The sequence below is a fragment of the Anguilla anguilla genome, chromosome 1, assembly GCF_013347855.1.
Source record: "Anguilla anguilla isolate fAngAng1 chromosome 1, fAngAng1.pri, whole genome shotgun sequence".
Lineage (NCBI taxonomy): Eukaryota > Metazoa > Chordata > Actinopteri > Anguilliformes > Anguillidae > Anguilla > Anguilla anguilla.
In genome coordinates this window covers 57,171,488-57,187,181 of record NC_049201.1, presented here as the reverse complement: position 1 = coordinate 57,187,181, position 15,694 = coordinate 57,171,488, and the positions used below count along the sequence as shown (strand labels likewise).

Sequence of the window (15,694 nt, the reverse complement as noted above, 5' to 3'; positions counted from 1 at the left end):
CACATCTGGTGTTGGTTTGTTTGTTTTTTCCGCCACAGGGCCAGAAAGGGGAGAAAGGTATTAGAGGGCCCCCCGGAATCAAAGGAGTTCAGGGGGATAAGGTGAATATCAGCTTGTGCCCTCCACTAAAACAGAGGCTGAGGCCACACCCCGGGCCGCAATGGGTACCAAAGAACAACAAAGTTTTTTTGTTTTTTTTCCCAGGATGTCTATTAAACCTTAACGTTTTACTTAGAGTAACTATCTTGCACACACAGATGTTTGGGCTGATTCAGCTTTATGGTTGGTCCAGATGTATAAAGTCTTGTGTAATTAGTCTGAATGAATATCTGGCCACTGAAGAAAGGGTTCTTGTGTCTATGTTAATCCCAGTGACATTATGTGCTTTAAAAATGTAATTCAATTTAGTAGTACTTCCTAGAAATATAGTACCTTAGTCACATTTTAAACTGTGGGAACAGCTGCGGCTTTAGTATGCATGTAGTAATTTAATACACTGAAACAAGCATTTAGCATTCTGTCTTATGAGGGCTGTCTACTTTGTGCCGGCTCTGCATGTCTCAAAATGCCCTTTGTATAATTTTTACAGGCTTATTTGTACAGGCACCCATGTTTGTACAGGCACCCTTATATTGTCCCTGCCTCCACATTGTTATTGGGTAAGATCTACATGTCTCTAATCTGGTGTATCTGGTATCTGGTGTATAGGGGCGACATAGCTCAGGAGGTAAGAGCAGTTATCTGGCAGTCGGAGGGTTGCCGGTTCGATCCCAGCCCTCGGCGTGTCGAAGTGTCCCTGAGCAAGACACCTAACCCCTAACTGCTCTGGTGAATGAGAGGTATCAATTGTAAAGCGCTTTGGATAAAAGCGCTATATAAATGCAGTCCATTTACCATTTTTACCATTTACCATCTGGTGCCACTGGAGCTAAGGTAATTAAACAACCAGTCAATCAAACAATCAATCTGAAACTAAGACCATCAGAAAATTCCTGTGTTGCCCTCATTAATTCCATTACACCTTAACCATATTTAGGGACTGCAGACAATCAGGTATTGGAAAACTGCCGTTGTATGCTATGTTGTCCCCATATCTGCAACCAGGGGACTAAGAAGCTTCTGGAATCTTGATGATAGAGGGGGAACTGACCTGTGACCCAGGGAATAGCAAAATATATGACTGATAGTCACTTCATTCTGGAACATCTCTTTGATCTCTTTGCAGGGAGACAGTGGGCCTGTGGGGGTTCAAGGTAATAAGGGGCACAGAGGTGATGATGTGAGTATTCTGCATGTATTGCCCTAAACCTGTGGTGGGCCATTGGGGCTTCATGAGCCTTTACTAGCATTTGACAGATGCTCTTATCCTCTTGGCTTATAACAAGTGGACCACATGCTTATATATCAACGAATCAAACCAGACAGTAAGGTGGTAGCTTGCCGCAATTATTTGTTCAGTTTATCGAGTTCTTTGTAATCCATGATTCCTTTACATTGTACAGTTTACAAAACCTCACTCTTGCATCAACACCAACATGCCTGACATGACAAGACATGAGAGGTAAATATGTGTGTGTAGGTTGCAGAGCAATTTCAGTGTTGCAGCTGTCGAATTCAGACCTTGTCTCACTGAAGAAATGCTTGTTTCCACATGTGACACATTTTTAGAACATGAACTCATTGACATGACATCCCTCACTGAGTAGAATTTAGAAAGTCTGTGAGTTTAATCTGAAGTACATCTCTTTCATTTAGCTTGCCTCATTATTTTCTATACTGGCTCTCAAAAGGTGATTGCCTAAATACATACTTGCACTTTCTGAATAAGTATTACATTTATGTCATTTCATGTAGCATATCCTGGTGTGACACATTGTTGCTTTGTAAGTTTATCTTTAAATTATATTATTATATTTGGAATGCTTAAACCCTTTATACGCCAGGTAAATCTCTGCAGATTACTGAGGATTTTAAAAGAAAGCATTTCACGAATCCACCAATGTTGTACAAATTCTCATTTGATATCATCGTGAGATTTGGTTGCATGTTTTTTGGAAAATTCTCATAGATCTATGTGTTTCCACATTTTACTGGTTGCTAAAAAGGTACAGTAATGAAGTCTGAATAATTATATGACCTATTTCTGCCATTTACTGCACTCATCATCTCTTTCATAAAACATATTTTGTGATCTTGCTGGAGACATTCAGTGGTTAGCCAGCAGACTGCAGCAAAAGGAGGTTGAATGAGGATTAGGAGATGACCCATATAAGCACTGTAGTACAATTATGAACATAGTAAACACACATGCTGTCAGTACATACAGAAACCCTATGCAAAGCTACACATAAACACACATCCATGGCAGTATGATCAGAAAGATATTTTCACATGCATTTACAATGTATCTATGAAGCACATACATCAGGCTAAAGGATAAACAGTCTCTGCCTACTTTCTCAACTGGTAAACCCTATGGGATGTTATTAATGTGTCATCTGGCTTGTAGGATAGTTTGGAGGAGTCTGGGTTAGACTGGCTAATAGAACCATTCTAGGCTGATTGGCAGACTTGGCTATGTAAAGATTTAGGCCTGTGCAAGATGGCAAAGAATTTGCTGTATGAAAACATGTTCAGACACACACCATCTTTGCACAGAATTTAAGAATCTCTTGTGATGGGTTTTTCACATCAGTGTTACTGCCTCCTCCTACCTGGAGCTTAATTTCACATCTCTATGTGCGCCATATTTCTCAGAAAATGAGAACCAGGCACACTGTACAGTATGTGTTGACGTTATAAATAAAATTTAAAATCAGCAAAAATACACGTTGTTCAAGAATGCGCCCATCCTGCCAGCCTTAATATTCAAATGGAGCTTTCCTTTCACTTATGATTTACAGAGGTGTATTCATGATTTTAAGCATGTGAAATACTATATATTATAGGCAATTCCTCCATTTTCACTAAATGGGACATACAAAAGATATATCGCTGTGCATAGAGTATAGAAAGGTAGGAAAATATGAAATGTCATATTTGTGATTTCTACTGAAAATGTCTCCTTTATTGTTTCCCAGGGGGACTGTGGTATGCCTGGCAAGCCTGGTAAAATAGTATGAGACTTTCCATTAGCATCAGAAAGTGAGATTAATAACAAAGCTGATGCCATTATATTGTCTTCCAATCATTTTTGCCAAAAACATTTGGCTAAAATCTTGCTGAAATACATCTTCATTCAGAATGTTATCATTATCTGGTCATATATTAAAATAAAATTATAATCTTGTTTATTTAAGGGGCTGATCTTTGTGTTAAATCTGAATGTGAATGACCTTAACTGCTACATGGCTGATTTCTTTGGAAATCTACAAATGCACAGTCACATCTGGTGTTGGTTTGTTTGTTTTTTCCACCACAGGGAGAGAAAGGGGAGAAAGGTATTAAAGGGCCCCCTGGAAACAGAGGAGTCCGGGGGGATAAGGTGAATATCAGCTTGTGTCCTCCACTGATCCTCCACTAAAACAGAGGCTGAGGCCACACCCCGGCCGCAATGAGTACCAAAGAACAACAAAGTTTTTTTGTTTTTTTCCCAGGATGTCTGTTAAACATGAACTTGATAGAGTAACTATCTTGCACACACAGATGTTTGGGCTGATTCAGCTTTATGGTTGGTCCAGATGTATAAAGTCTTGTGTAATTAGTCTGAATGAATATCTGGCCACTGAAGGAAGGGTTCTTGTGTCTATGTTAATCCCAGTGACATTATGTGCTTTAAAAATGTAATTCAATTTAGCAGTACTTCCTAGAAATACAGTACCTTAGTCACATTTTAAACTGTGGGAACAGCTGTGGCTTTAGTGTGCATGTAGTACTTTAATACACTGAAACAAGCATTTAGCATTCTGTCTTATGAGGGCTGTCTACTTTGTGCTGGCTCTGCATGTCTCAAAATGCCCTTTGTATAATTTTTACAGGCTTATTTGTACAGGCACCCATATTTGTACAGGCACCCTTATATTGTCCCCGCCTCCACATTGTTATTGGGTAAGATCTACATGTCTCTAATCACCAATCATTACATCACAGTTCTCATTGGAGATTTCTCTGAGACCTTTGGTCACCTTTGTTCCACAGTAATGCAAGGGAGGGGGCTTGTTAAACTGAATGCATTTCTTCCTCCCAAGTACTCACCCACTGCTCCCTTTCCTCCCCCAGGGTGACCCAGGTCCCACTGGACCTCAGGGGCATGAGGGGCCATCTGGAGCCGTGGGCTCTCCTGTGAGTCCATCCAGGCATTTTGCATTAAACAACTGCAGTGGGAAAAAGTGACACAGTATGGAATTTGGGAGGCAGCTGCTGAGAGCTCTGGCCTAGTGACATGAGGGCCTGTGGTTTCTAATACCAGATAGGAATCCTGGCTTCTTTTTGAGTCATCCTGTTGAAAAAATACAAACTTGGCCAAATATCTTTGTCATTCATTGGCCAAATGTAAAAACAGTGTAAACTGTGTAAATCAGAGTAAATAAAAGGAATGAAAATAAATGTTTTTCATGTATAGACAATTTATCTCTGTCTCTGGATGGCTCCTGCAGGGTCTTCCTGGTGTTTCTGGACTGAATGGTTACAAGGCTCTCCGGGTCCTGAGGTAAGGATGATGCGGAAATTATTCACCAAACCTCATTGTGCAATGGTTGAGTAGCTGACCTCATAATCTTAATATTGCAAGGGATACTCATTGCAGACACTCTTATCTGGAGGAGTACACAGAAAAAAATCTTTGTACTCCATTCATGGAGCTAGATGGGTTGCTCAATCAATTCAGTTTTAATACTTTGCCCAAGGGTGAATCAAACTGTTGAGTTACAAGCCCAATGCCCAATGCACCATTCACCATGCTACACTGTGCAAGGACTAGACAGGAGCATATGCTAAGCAATAAGTAATTGTTATTATTGAGCATGGCATTGCTTATATGAAATTGTTTATTATGCTTTTGCAGAATTATGCAATGTATTATTTGGCCTTCAAATTGCTTTTTTCTCTGACTTTTACATGTTGAATATGGATAATGATTATGTTTATTTAATGACAGTTGGAATTGCTCTGTTTTAAATTACCATGCTTTATTTCTGAGATCTGTTTTCTGTGCAAATCACCCCAACACATGTAAAATGCTTACACATGTGGCAATTATTCAAACAATAATGTCTGTTGGGTTACAGAAAAATTTGGCCCCGTCAGAAAAAAATGCTTCATTCTCAGTGATTACAGTCCGAGGCAACAGCATTTTTCTGCACTAGTCAGTGACACCTTCTACTGTCTGTTCTCATGCTGCAGGGAACCAAGGGTTCTTGCGGACAGAAAGGCCCTACTGGAGATGCAGGTCCTATGGGTGAGAGAGTGAGTGTTCTTAAGAAGGTTCTTCATTTGAACTACAGGTTCTGTTTCCATGGGTAGTCAATTCCACGGTGGGGTGGGTTGAGGTAAAAGAGGTGAAAACTGTAAAAACCATGACAAATTCATCTTGATGGTCTGGCCTTTTAAGAAACACACCATGGAATCCAGTAAAAGTTTTACAAGATCTCTGCAACAGTCACAACAGTGGGATAGTAGGCCTGTTCTGTGTCTCAGGTTAATTTGGTAGTGGAATGACTTCCCTCTCTGAAAACAAAGTCTCGTTCTTGCTTTGAGGGCTTGTTCATATGTATTTTTCTCATTAAAAAATGAAATTTTATAACAATACAAAAGTAATCGGTTACTGGGTTACTAGCTACTGTTACAGTGTGTGAATCCACCTCATGGTCTAGTGTCAAATTCTGTCATTGCTAACCTGCCACCACAGGGGAGGAGGGATATTGTACTTATTACAATTCAGCAACTCAAACAGATGTGTGCAATACACCTGTATCAACTGCACATGAAAATCCAACACAGCTGATTGATTTTGTTTTGACAAAGAATATTGCTACAATAAGAGAAGCCTAGAAATACTATTTTACATTTCACATCTGGAGGAAGAAAATTAGAAATAGGTTTTTGTCCATTACAACTTTGTCCATTCGTTGGATGTACAATTTGTCACCAGCAAGTAGCAGGAGACTGATTTTTCTTCCTTTCCTTGGTCAATCCACAGGGGGACAATGGAGCAAAAGGGCAAGGACAAACTGGATATGCGGGTTTCCAGGTCTCCATTTCCATCAATAGACATCCTTTAGTTGTATGAATAGCATCATTGTCATCATCATCATCATAATTGCCACCATCTTAAAAGAATGGGCCAAATTCTGCATCTCTGCCTTCTCCTCTCACTGACACGAACCATTGATCCATGCTCAGCCCTTCCTGGAATATCACATGCAAAAATATGCTGACTATCGATCAGTTTTGCTGAATGATGCAGCTTTGCTGAATGGTGCAAGGAAGTGGAACTCTGATGAAAACAGGAATTATAATGGGGGCTCGGCATAAAACAAGCTCATGTCTGATTATTGCTAATGATGACAAATTGCATATTAGCGACTGCTTGTTTATGCTGGAGTGAATTTTTTAGGATCAGGGTCAATGATAAGTGAGTAGGTCGGATTGTGTCTTGGCTCAAGGCCCAGATGTTTTCACTTCATCATTAAAGAGCTGAGTGAGTCTGGAGGCACTTTGGATAGAAGCGCATAACCGTAGTCTTGAGATTTGAAGCTGGAGAGCACAGCTGTGTCTGTGGTTTACATAAGAAAGGGTGCCATTAAGAGTCGACTCTGTTAGAGGTTTCTGGCAAACAAACCTGCCCTGAACATGCCTTTCCTCTCCCTCTTGAGACATCCATAACCGCACATTGAAACCAGACTTTTTGGTAAAGAGACCAATATGAGGAAATTCCTTCAAATTCTTAGTCTGCTAATAACGTCCTTCAGTGTTTTGTTCTAGATGTTCAGTGATTGGTGTCTGTAACATGATGGCTGATTTTCCTGTATATTATCACTTGCACTGTATATTTTTGAGAAGAATATAAGGTCGTGGGACATTGCTTAAGGTTTTATTTTCAGTTTCTTTTGCCAGAGTTGATGCCTGACACACAATTTAAACAATAGATGTATAACATTTTACAGGGATTTCCTGGTGTACAAGGCACTCCAGGTCTTAAGGTAAGTATTTTAACCGTAATTAGCCTTGATGGCTCATCTCTATATTACACCAATGATCACCTTGTTCTTTGTGCATTTTTTTTTCCTCAAACTGTTTTTTTAGAACATTTTTACAAAATGAAAAACACACAAACAAATCATCTGAGATCACTATATTCAGGCGAACCCCGAACATAGTGTGCACACACTTAAGTAATTAAAGGAGTGCACGTAATGTTTAGTCCACTTCACAACAAGCTAACAGGAAGATACAGAATGAGCAAGGCAACTCTAGATTGACAGGTTCTGTTCTAAATTACTGCTGCCATAATAAGTAAAACATACAGATACAGACACATTCACTCACTCAAATATTTACTGAATTCATGAATGAATCATAGCATTTATATAGCATTTTTCCGAACGCTCAATGTGCTTTCCAGTGATGAGGGGGAACTCAGCTCACCAACCATCAAAGTGTAGCACCCACCTGGGTGAAGAGCGGCAGCCATTTTGCACCAGAACGCTCACCACACAATAGCTAAGGTGGAGAGGGAGAGAAATTTTTTCAGCCATTTAAATTAGGGGATGATTAGTTGGCCAGTTTGAGAGAGCCAGGTTGAGAATTTAGCCTGGAAACCTGGGAACGCTCTACTCTTTGCGACCAGTGTCCTGGGATCTTTAATGACCACAGTGAGTCAGGACCTCAGTTTAAACTCTCATCCGAAAGACAGCATCTCCTACAGCACAGTGTCCCCGTCACTGCATTATAATAAATTATGAGCCAAGAATGATATCAAACCTTGAATTGGCATTTTGAACTGAACCCAGTTACATTTGTTTATCTAGTTTAACACTGATTTTAGACCACGCATATCTTTTGTGATCCATTTCATGAAAATTGATTAATCCCGCTTATACACTGGTACCACAACAAATCTTCATCTGCTGTGTGTTATGTTTCTGTGGTGTGTGATTTGTGCCCAATGCCTGTGTTTCCTCTTCCTCTGACAGGGCATCCAGGGTTTCCCTGGATTGAAGGGAGATGAGGGACTGCCTGGCGACAGAGGCAATGACGTGAGGCCTTTTCCCATATTTTTTCATTCTCTGTCTATTTCCAGTCACAACGTGTGGGGGGCAGAGCTGTTGTGACAATCACCATACTGACTGACCCTTATTATGATACTCGGAAATGATTTGCTTTAATCTATGTACTAAACACTGGGATGGCACAGTGGTGCGGTGGATAGTAGCAAGAAGGTCATGGGCTCAGATTTTGGCTGGGGCCTTTCTGTGTGGAGTTAAACTCCAGCCAGTTTTTGAACATCCTTGTAATAAGTGGATTAGATAGTAGATGGATGGATGGAAAACACAGGAATAAAATAAGCATACAAACATTTCAGCTCTTTGACACCAATTTCTGAACTAATTATGTTTGTTGTTTAATGTTCACCATTAATCACCAATTTGTGAACTTCCAGCCATCACCTCAACCATCCACACATGCCGCCAATCGTGCCCATAAACAAAGCATCTGTCCCATCATTTCCTACAAATAAGATTAGCATTAAATATTTATAGCAGATACATGTGGAATTATCATCACAGTTTTATTAATATATGAAATGTAATTAATCTGAATAAGTTGCACCTTGAAGCAATTTATCTCACTTATTTATTTATTTATTTATTTATTTATTTATATAGCACTTTTCATACATTTGTCTGAAAGTTAAAATATGAACCTGAATATGTAGTGTGCTATAAATATGTTATACATTTTCTGAGTGCAGCTGAGCTCTGCTGATGGGCGAACAAGCTCATGAGTTTCACTCTTGCTGCACTCTTATCTTGTCCAGTGTTGTTAATGAAACTCCTCATTTTTTATAGAATGATGTGCCCGGTAACAATGGAGCCAGAGGACCCAAGGGATATCCTGGTTTGCCAGGGGAAAATGTAGGTGTTTTATACACTGCTTTTTAACACCCCCTTCACCTGCAATTTGTCTGTGGAACTGACCGTTTTCTTAATTGACAAAACTGCATTGTTTGCACACTACTGTGAACCATCTGAGTTTAATTGACATGATGGTGATCATGTGGGTTTGGCTCTTCTCCTAGTGGGCACCTGGACCTGTAGGACACCCCGAGCCAGATGTGAGTACTCAGAGTGAGACATGGGGCAAACTTTTCAGTTTTCAGTTCCTTTATCAGTGACAAGAAGAAAATTAAAGTCGACAAATTGATTTTGCTCTTGTGTGTCTCTGACTCTGACTTCCTATCAGGTGTGCAGTTTTTTCCTGATACATTTTTCATTAATGATTAAAAAAAACTCAAGAACTGTCTATGCTCTCCTGTCTTCAAACAAATTAGTTCCTCAGGTGCAGGGGATTCAAAAAGATTTAACAATACAAAAAACAGTGGAAACTTACACACTGGTCAAAATGGGAAATATATACACTTTATGTACCTATGCAAATACATCTTAATCATTTGTACTCCATAGGGATAAAAAGGGCATAAATAAAAGTTTTTTGGTCACTTTTGACCAGGGATGCCCAATCCTGTTCCTGGATATCTACTGTAATATAGGTTTTCATTCCAACCCTATCAAAGCGCACTTCATTCAACAGCTATAGATCTTGTTGAGCTGGAATGACAAATAAATTCCAGCTGTTATTTTTAAATGTAAGTGTGACCTACTAATTGTTTGTCTGTCGGTAGAGGATCTGTAGGGCTAGCTAACATTCATTTAGAAACATGGTGTTTGCAGGGTTTACAGTAGTCTATTTAAAAAGTAGTTAAGAGTAGAAACAGCACTGCAGTCAATTTGACCATTCTCGCTGTTCTAATCTGTAAACCTGCTGTAAAGAAGTCCATAACCTATGGCTTTTCCTTTGTGACTTTTCCTAAATTAATGTATTGAACATTGTGATATAATCTGAGTTTATTTTGAATTTTATTGCATAAGGAAATAAAGTTAGAAACACATACTAATGGCCTTGAGCAGTGAAATTGGCTGGCATTATCTTTTGCCGGTTCCCGTATGATCGGCAACGTTACCTACCGGACTGAATTGCCACACAATTTCATTGTTTTACTGAAGCTGGTCACCTTGTCTCTTCTCTGTCGGATTTATTTTGGAGGATTTTTGTTCCCTATACTTATAGGGGGGGGGGGGGGGGGGGTGTGTGCAAGTCTGATATGTCAGTAAAAGTATATCACCACCTTCTGGTGAAATAAAGATACTGCTAGTGAGTTTTAATGGGGACAAATGGAACATGAGCGTTTTTTATATCTGTTGAAAGCAAATTAACTTAGAATTGTGATTGGACTGATTAAAGATACTGGTTTAATTTAAACACCAGGTCACACTTGCAATCTTTTGTTCCGACACAACATCCACTTTCCTGGTCTGCCATGTGCTGTGCACCCATTTACCCCAGTTCGAAGGACAAGGAGGAGGGCGACCCAAAATTTATTTGTTCTTAGAGCCCCTGAAAGATATGGGCCAGCCCTGCCGCTCTCTGTATTATTCAATTGGCATTTGTTGACTTTTGTTGGTGGTATCAATGTTGAATGCCTGTGATATTTAACAGGTGTGCGTACCTTCATTCATTCTTAGCTTTATGTTCTATAAACTATACTGGTTCATTCCTGAACATGAGCCCGATTAAATTTTTAGGATACACTTGCAGTCTACGGATGGAGCTTGTGCGTATACAAATGTCAGATAAAGACTTGATTGAGATAATTAAATCATTGAGAGCAGAATCCTAAAATGGATCAGCCTATGACTATGGAAAAAAGTTTTTGCTTCAAATGTATTTGCATCAGTAAAGCAAACGTGGGTACTTCCCTTTTTGGCAGTGTGTGAATTTCCTTTATTTTTTTAACATGATGATTAAATGTTTTATCCCTCTGTAAATCTTCTACTTCTAACAGATTTATTCTTACAGAAATGTGAAATACTGGGAGTGATTCAGAAACTCTGCTGTAAGTACAGCTTGTGAGCACCTGGGCTAGTATTAAAATCTATAAATTAAGCACTTATGCTGAATTTTTTTTGCTCCCTGTTTTGTGGTGTTGTGGTCTCTGTTTAATGGTGACCTGGTAGATTCTTTTATAAGTATTTATTTGATAGGTCAAACACCTGAAGAAATAGAATTTCAAAATAGGTCTTACTCGTGTGGACGAGCATGCTACTCTAACAAATCCTGAATTGGTATGGTTTAAATATTTGTACTGTTGTGACATATGGCAGCTTTCTTGTCAATTCTTAACTACAGCACTCAATTTTAGTTAGCTGGTTGTCAGCAGACTTTATTTTCCATCTTTGAGCTCATAGTTTACGGGACTCCAAACAACACTCAAGCAGTAATTTATTTCCACCAGATGGGAGTGAAAATCTTGAAGGTCCAAAGCTTTAAAAACAGAGATAACATCCCAAAATGGATCTTTTGAGCGGTTTCATATTCCTGACTCACTTGCTGTATCGCTTCCACCTTATCAAAACTACAATCTCATTTGAAACTGATATTTTAATGATTTGTGTGGTTCACAGTATAATTTTCCTTAAAGCACAGAACAATATTTTTTTATGCCTGGTATGGAGAAAGACTGATTAATATATTTAGAATATGATTTCATTATTTGTATTTACTGTCAGTCTTTTGGGCTTTCATTTTCAGCTTACCAGAAATGAACTCAAAGTGCTTATTATTCAGCAACTAATACATACAGTACAATAATTGAAGTTTCAATAACCAGACTTTGACAGGAAAGAAAAGTTACAGTTTTCTCTGTCTAACCCGTTGATTTGCAGTCCTTTTTTTTTTTTTTTTTTTTTACAAATTGTTTGTTGCCTTTCTTCTATGGAGTCCCTTAAAGTACTATTGATGGGCTCTGTTCCACAAAAGCACTCAATCATTGTGTGATCATTTCAATATGAAGCAGAGTTGGGCTTTAATTATTACATACTGTTCTGTTATCTTTTCACCTTGCTGTGGTAAGTGAGCCCTATGAGGTCCAGAAAGGTACATGCTGACAATCTGCATATGGACACTGAAGACTCCCTAAAGAATGTCCACATTGTACAGATAACATCTGAGAGCCTGTAGGATTTTGTGAGATCTTCCCCAGGATTTTGCTACTAGTGAGAGTTTTACAGGGATTTTAAAGGACTGTGCAGGCTTCCAGACAGGAGTTCAAGGATCAAGTTTCATTAATAACATGGACACCTTTTGCCACATATTGTCCAGTCACAATCGTCTTCTGTTTATTTATTCTCATATTAATTAAAGATACATATGAAAGACACAATGAGCTCAATAGATTCAGCCTGAAAGCATTAATCCCTGATCAGTTTACATTTCTTACAAAAATTAAGATTAGGGCTGTCAGGTTCTGGGGTAGGACTCAAAGGCAGACCCGAAAAATCAGGGGGAAATTTGGCAATTTATTATCAAACAAAGAAGCAACAGAAACAGCGAACAGTCTCGTAAACCACAATCCAGGCGAGGGTCAAAAATCCAAAAACAGTCAAAATTTCCAGGCAGGCAAAGGCACACAACTGGTACAGAGGCAAGAACAGCAAGACAGGATTCAAAAAACCGAAGCAACAGTAATCAGAGGAGTCAGGCTAAATGCATAAACGGCGAACACGGGCAAAAGTCAAAAACCGGGAAGTATTACTAGGCATAAAGAAAGGCTTGAACGGCACTAAGAAACACAAAGGCACGATCTGGCACAGACTAACAGAGCTAACAGAATATATAGCTAGGGAAAATGAGTAAAAGATGAGTTGCAGGTGGAGACGGCGGCAGAGGCTTGATTGAATGATTCAGCTGAGGCAGACAGGCAGGAATGGGGGGCGGAGCGTGGGTGGGAACCAGGAACCTGAAACAAAAGCAAACACCATGCGCGCACACACACACTCATGCATACATACAAAAAATAAAAAAGGAAAACACAGAAACTCAGGCAGACGTCCGGACAAGGGCTCAAATTCACCTCAGTCCATTCACGGCCCTGGGGGTGATTGATTCAGTGTAATCCCTGCTGTCCCAGAGTGCGAGTGTGGACCGGTGAAGCTGCTGTTCGTGTTGGACAGCTCGGAGAGTGTGGGTCTGCAGAACTTCACTCTGGAGAAGGAGTTCATCATTCGCATCATCAACAAGATCACCAAGTTCAGCAAGAATAAGGTGGGTCTCCCAATAAAAGATTACATACCTCAGCAGGATTTATGTTGGGCATTTGTGGGATATTCTGCCCTTTAAATCCTGCCTTGTCTTGGCAGCAGTCCTATCGGGACAGCCTATCAGTAGCTAATTTTCAAAAATCTGTGTATTCATACTTAGTGCCATTAGATGGCAGGGTTATCAAAGCAAGTTTATGTTTGCCTGTGTTGATGTACTATAAGGAACAAAACAAATCACTAGTACAATAAACTAAACTGAAAGTGAACTTGTGTGTTCAGAATGAGCCTGGGTCTCGAGTGGGTGTGGTGCAGTATAGCCATGAGGGAACCCAGGAGCTGGTATCCATGGATGACCCCAAAATCACCTCACTGTCTCATCTTAAAAGGTCAGGTCTTTCACTGCTGACGTGTTTATTGTTAAACTGCTTATAATTTGCATCTGGAGATTAACATTTTTCACATAACCAAAACAAGCCACTAGTGTGCCCACTGCAATTGGGTTAAAGTTACAAAGTATAAATAGACTGCAGCACATGATTCTATACCAATTAGTTGGATTGCAGGAGGCACATACACAGGGGAAGCCCTAGACTTTGCACTACGGGCCTTCGGCACCTCCCAGCTGTCCAGTAAGGCGGCCATTGTGCTGACAGACGGCAGGTCAGACACCCGGGACTCCAAGCCCCTGTCCTCTCTCTGCAATGTGCCCAGTATCAGGGTAAGCAAGGGGTGTGGCTGAGGGAAGAAAAAAGACAGGTGAGGGTGGGGGAGCAGATGACTTATTTGTTCATGAGACAAAGCATGGAGCCACAGTCTTATTTGTTGTTTCAAGTGGTTTTATGTATCATACCACCCGTGAAAGCCATCCATTTTTTTGATCTTTTGATCTCCTTTTGATCTATTTGATCCAAGTATGCTTTCCTATTCAATTATCTTAACTCTTTAGTGAATGTTTGAGCAAGACCTGACAAAAACCGTGGCAGCTCTTTTTCAGTAAGCTATCTGCTGTCTATCCACAGAACAGCATGTTCATATTTTGGAAATTAGCTGTGAGTAGATGATAAATCTTTCCTTGAATCTGGGCATAGAAATCAGAACAAGGTCTGCCACAGGCTTGGGCATTATTTAATTCCACAGCTAACTTAAGTGATCATAAACATATTTTTAGAAATACAAACCCATACAACACAAGCATGCCCATCCACCTTTGCCCATCCAGGTTGTTGGCATTGGCATTGGGGATATCTTCCGCAGAGCCCCGTATTCCACCATGCTGCAGGAAATCACTTGCCTGGGGATGGCCCGGCCTGGCCTCTACCGGAAGATCACTGACCATTCCCAGCTTCTGGAAGAGGCCTTCCTCAACAACGTCACTGGTTACATATGCCAAGGTACCACCACTGGTTACAGAATAGGGCTGTAACTAGAAGCTTGGGGGTTTGAATACCAGATGGGACACAGTGGGACACTATCATTATACACTTAAACAAGGCACCTAATCTGATTGCTTCGGTCAAAATCTTATAAAAAAGAAAGTCACCCTGTCTAACACTGTGAGCAAAGCAATATAAGTAAAGGGAAAAAATAGTACTCCAATTAATCATTATCCCTTTCCCTATTTAAAAAACCACTGAAAGGTGAATACTGTGGATGGACATTTTAAATGACAGATTAATTTATTTAACATTTCAGATGTAATTTTAATTGTTTAGATGAGCAAGCAAATGGATATGAAAGGTGTAGTTTAAAGTCCCAGAGGTTTTTCAAACTTTCCACATAAAAGAAAAAGACTGGCCTAAATGCAAAGCCAGTGTCTGTAGAGCTCCTCTTTTCCTCCCACCTGATTCTCCTGCCTTCTGTTTTCAGATAAGAAGTGTCCTGATTATTCCTGTCCTGGTGAGTCTTTTCTTCATTTTCATACCAACAGCAGTTTTTCTCTCAATGCATTCCAGAACAAAGCACCTCATTTCTGCTACATTAAGTGATTACATTAATTTAATGGAGCAGATGCTCTTATCCAGAGCTACTTACAAAAAAGAGAACATACTGTACATGCATACACCTGAGTTACGTAAGCAACAGTGCCAGACCTGGCTTACAACATTCTTAAGCCAACCTTAAACCTTTGTACAAATCATAGATTCATACAGCTGACATCCATATTAAACCATACAGTATACTATAATAATCTTAAAGTAATTACAAAAGAACAGGGTGCTAGGAGTGGGAATAGGAAGGAACATGTTATTTAGGATGTGTGCTAATCTTAAGTCTGAAATAGATGGAGGAGGTGGCAATAATGGCATAGGCCTGAAAATAAAATGGACCTTTGAAGAATATTGGGGATAAAAATAGCACTGCCCTCAGAGTGTCTTCAC

General features: G+C 39.8%; 1 pseudogene; it reads left to right on the top strand.

Annotated features, from left to right (window-relative positions):
• Positions 1-15,694, top strand: part of LOC118228991 — a 33,535-nt pseudogene that overhangs the window by 16,863 nt on the left and 978 nt on the right.